The sequence below is a fragment of the Rosa rugosa genome, chromosome 1, assembly GCF_958449725.1.
Source record: "Rosa rugosa chromosome 1, drRosRugo1.1, whole genome shotgun sequence".
In the NCBI taxonomy this organism is placed as follows: domain Eukaryota; kingdom Viridiplantae; phylum Streptophyta; class Magnoliopsida; order Rosales; family Rosaceae; genus Rosa; species Rosa rugosa.
The window spans coordinates 430,767-436,080 of NC_084820.1; positions in this window are offsets into that span (position 1 = coordinate 430,767).

The window sequence follows — 5,314 nt, forward strand, 5'->3', positions numbered from 1 at the left end:
GCGCACGCTCCCGCGCCTAGCTCGCTAGCCTCGCTAGCATCTGCGCCCAGCTCGCTAGCCTCGCTAGCATCTGCGCCCAGTTGCCCCGCGCTACGCGCCTCTGCGTCTGCTGCAGCCTTGCTCCACACGCTGCCTCAGCAGCTTCTGCGCACCCGTGTGCTTGCTGTCCCGCAGCTCCCGCGCACCTGCAACCCTTTGCAGCGCCTTCTGCCGCTGCAGCAGCCCCGCAGTCCTACCGCGTCCCACAACGTGCCTGCAGCTCAGCATCGCTGCCCCTGCAGCATCACCGCAGCCCCTGTTGCTTGTGTACCCTGCTGCCCCTGCAGCGTCTGCATCCTAGCTACGTTTTGTAGCCCCCGTTGGCCAGCAACGCAACCTGCCGGCCACACTCTCGGCCCCATCCCATTAGTACACAAGCCTAGCACCGCCGAGCCATTAGCCACGACCAGGATTGTAAACAAGTTACAATCCCAGGTTAGGATCGAACATCCACTTCAATCCTAGCTTAGGATTAAGGTAACATATGCAATCTCGACCCAGGATCGATAGCACACCTGCAATCCTACACGCCTGCATCGACACGCGCGTGATCCAAATACAAGTAAGTATTCAAAAGAGTAAGTTTTGAAGTTCCTATAATTCAAAATTTAATTTTTCCGGGGACTTACAAAATCCTTTCTTCTACATCCCACCTTTCTGTAACGTGGGTTCGATTTGCTAAAAGCGGAATCGTGGGGATTCACGCTACATACGAACTAAGAGCGTTCGTAATCTTCGGACTAAGAGCGTCCGTGAGCATCGATTTTTACGAACTAAGAGCGTTCGTAGGCTACGGACTAAGAGCATTCGTAAGCATAAAAATCTGACCATATAAGCGTCATTAATTGGTTTCAATCCATATCCAAAAATTTGGAAACTATCAACAAAGACAGTGGTTATAACTCTTTCTCACTAGGCGTACTCAAGAGTAATTGTGATGTCTAGGCAAGGTTTGAACTGAGAGAACGGTTTTAAAAGTGAGCAACGCTCCACCAAAATCTCGCCTTACCTTACCTGGTCACAACCAAATTGGAATTACCAAACGGATTGAGTAACTACTACTTGTCTAAGCTTGATTACCCTTTTTGGATTAAATTTAGAAACTTTGACGAAATCATTGGCTTTCATTGAAATAAAGTGTCGATTTTGATTTGAACTTTATTAATTTCAAGTATGTTTCCCGGAGAGCTAGAATGCCTCGTGGATAGTGCTACTACGCACACCATACTTTGAAATAGGCAGTTATTTCTTGAGATGACGCCTTGACTTGGTTCATAAACTCTCGCAAGCGTACGAATCGTTGTCAAGTAAGGGAAATATTTGGACCTTAGTTTATCGTACCTCGGGGATTAGGTGTTGGACCTAACCAAGATAATTGGCGGTAGGATACTAAAAGCACACACGAAAAATAAAAAGTAAAACAAAAAGTATAAACAATCAAGGCACCAAGCCTTGGCAATGCTCGGCTTAGCTCACACCAAGCCTATTCAAAGCCACTAACTTGTAGCCTCAAGATGGGTATACACAAATGAGTCGATGAATTTAATATTTGAGAGTTGATTTGAACTAAACAAAAAGTAATAAAATGCAAAGCGATTAATAAAAATGCAAGGAAATTAAACTAGAAAAGTGTGAACAATATAATGAGAATGTCGGGTGCTAGGGAGGTTCCTTCACCCAAATCTCATGTGTCGGAAGCTAATCTAATGTAGATGCAAATTTCCTATTTTGGCGGTAGTCGTATCCAAGGCGGTTCAAGGCTCAAGGACCGAAATTCCCTTTCATAGTATTCCTACTCCGGTTCAAGGGTCGTAGGAACTCACTTGGCATGAATTAGAGCCGGTTCAAGGGTCTCTAATTCACATCAAGAGGCCTAAAGATCGAGGAATTAGACTACTAAGCGACCCGCCCGCGCATTCACGCAACGGGTGTAAATCACCATGCTTATAACCCCTCGAATACGAAATTGAAGGTTTCTAGCTTAGGAATTAGAGGGGGTCAAGCCTCTAACTCCATCCTAGACATGCTCAAAATACACACCCTAGAGTTGACTAGGCTCCTAGACATGCATTTTAACCCAACAAAAATAGATATAAGCATCCATCATATGAAAATTGCATCATTACATTAAAATAAGCATCTTTTACACAAGATTTGGACTAGGGCACACAACCCTAGCCCCCAACAACAAAACTACTCACTACCCATCATTAAACAAACATCAATATACATAATTTAAAGAGAAAAGAGAAGAGAAGTGTAGGAGAAAACAAGAATAATCACAACTAGCTAAAAAGCTAGCATGACTAGTCTTGAATTACAACTCCTACAATTACCCAAGTCTTGAATCTTGTAGAGGAGATGCCTTTGATGAATCTTTGAAGCTTTGGGTGAGTAAATCCTTCAAATTCCTAAAATAAAACTAAAGAAAAGAGGAAAAATGGAGGAGAAGGAGGAGAGAGAGCAGCCCAAAGGGGCTGCCTCTGTTTTGAGGTGGTGCGGCTCTGTTAGGGTAAGAGAGGGGTTCGGGCCTTCGGAGAGAGAGGTGAGAGGATAGGGAATATATATGGGTGTGGATGATGTCGTCCCCTGCTGTTCTTGGACTGTCAACAAAACAAAAGGAAATGACTAATGGATAGCTGCCACGTTGGTGGTGGTGATGAGAGGAAAACTGGACAGAAATATGATGGGCTGCTAGTGTAGTGTAGCACGTGTAATTGGCTCCAAGCAATTAATGTTTAGGGGCTGTGACCAGTTACCCATTTTTAGCCCAAAAAATGCCCACTTACTCCACCAAGAGTTTTTTAACCCCATTTACCCAATCTTACATCTATTGACATTTTAGCCCCTGTTAATTAAATTAAAACTCATCCATCTCTTATCAGTCTCTCTCTCCTTCCCAAACTCTCTCTCTCTCCCCCCGATCTCCACCTCCACTCTCTCTCTCTCTCTCTCTCTCTCTCCCCATGATCTCCACCTCCGGTCTGTCTCTCTCTCTCTGATCGCCGCGCCGGAGATGCAGTCCAAATCTGAACACGACGATGAAGCTCTAGTCGGCGATCCAACGTTCTCGTCGCCGTTCGATTGATCGGCGATCCAGCCACTCCAACGTCCTCGTCGCAGTTCATCGGCAATGTGTCTACTGCCCCTAACGCTGCCCCTAAACCCTAAACTTAACACGAAGACATTATTTGGGGGCAGTAATGTGTCTACTGCCCCCCACTAAACCATTATTACTGCCCCCCACTAAACCATTAAAACTTGCCCCAGTTTTGTGAAGGGTTCTGACTTCGTATGAAGACATTATTTGGGGGCAGTAATGTGTCTACTGCCCCCCACTAAACCATTAAAACTTGCACCAGTTAAGTGAAGGATTCTGACTTCGTATGAAGACATTATTTGGGGGCAGTAATGTGTCTACTGCCCCCCACTAAACCATTAAAACTTGCACCAGTTTCAAGGATTCACAGTGTATTGCACTTTATCACAAACAAATCAACAAGAGATGATTACTGTCTCCTAAGAAAGACATTATTGGGTGGCACTAATGTGTCTACTGCCCCCCAATAGACCATCAAACATTACACCGCTTCCTATGTTTCGCAGATTATACAAGTTATTCACACTCAAAACAACAGATAATGTCTAAAAACCCACATTATGAGGGTCAATATTCTGTCTACTGCCCCCCCACTAGATTGACACAAACAACACAATTTTTTTCATTTATCAACTACTGCAATTTAACACTACATTTACTTTGGAATAGCAGTTTTCAGTCCGTCAATAAATAAAGCAGTCATCATTGGCCCCCAATACAAAGTCTACTGGGGGGCACTAATGTTACAACTTTTATGGTTATGACTGCACAATAGCAGATAGCCATTTTCAGTCCGTCGTCGATTCCTTCAGAAGGTCAACCCCGACCTCGCCGAGCTTCTCAGCGACGAGGACCGTCGACTTGGCGTCGAGCCTGGCAGCGGAGAGCACGACAACGAGTTTCGGCGCGGCGATGGCTAGAGCAGGCGTCGTGGGCGACCTGCCGGAGCGATGGAGGGAGGGAGAGAGAGAGAGAGAGATAGAGAAATCGGTGAGGGGGGAGGAGAGAGAAATCGGTGAGGGGGAGAGAGAGAGAGAGAGAAACTGAGAGTAGAGAGATTGAAGGAGAGGGCAAAAAAGTCCCAAAAATTAATAAAAAGAATTAATTGGGTAAAGGGGAAATAATCCCTTAGAGTGTTTTGGGTAAATGGGGTTTAAAAACTCTTAGTCGGGCAAGTGGGCACATTTTAAGCTAAAATTGGGTAAATGAGCATTTTCCCTAATGTTTAATTGCTGGCTTGCTGCACGTTATAACTGATACACTTGGTTAATTGATTAATTAATCAAGTTCATGATTAATTAATTAAGCCACGGAGTGATCAATTAATTGTTTCTTTTCATCGTTCATTTTCTTCCTCCGATCTTACAGCACAAAATGTATCATCTTGAAATATTCCGATTCGGCTCTCTCAATCATGTTGACTATGCTTGACCGAACTCAACTATTTCGTCCTCTTGTTGGAAACTCCAATTTGCTCCAATTTCGCATAATTTTCTCTCGTTTCCGCAATTCCGCTTATTTTCTACAAAGTAAATAAAAATGGATTAATTACATATTAATTGACATGGAGATTTGCTTATTTATAGTGTTTTAGATATAATTATACGCATATAAATGCGTATAATCACGCCTACTCGATCTTCTGTGACTACGATGGCTGGATCATCTCAATTGATTCATGGTCGAGGACCAGCTCAATTTCTGTTGCCAAATGGCACAATTTTAAATGTCACCGAAGCTCTTTATGCTCCTAGGGCAGGAAGAACCCTTTTGAGCTTCAAAGATATAAGAGCCAATGGTTTTCATGCGGAAACGCATTGTGAGAATGGACAAGAGTTCCTTTGCATCACCTCTAATGACTACGGACATAAAAGAGTCTTAGAGAAACTTATGTGTCGCTCTAGTGGGTTGTATGCAACCACTATTCGAGTCATTGAATCCAACCATGTCATGAGAGATGATTTATGGGATTCCGACACATATAGGCTTTGGCACGACCGTTTGGGACACCCAGGTCGTGACATGATGATCCGTATATTAAAGACTTCACACGGACATCCATTTTTCAAAACAAAAAGAAGTAAAAATCTGATTTTGGACACCGAAAGAGCACCTGCGCCTCACGGCGCCGTTCACCCCCAGGACCGGCCATCCTTGGCCGGCGCCGCCGTCCCC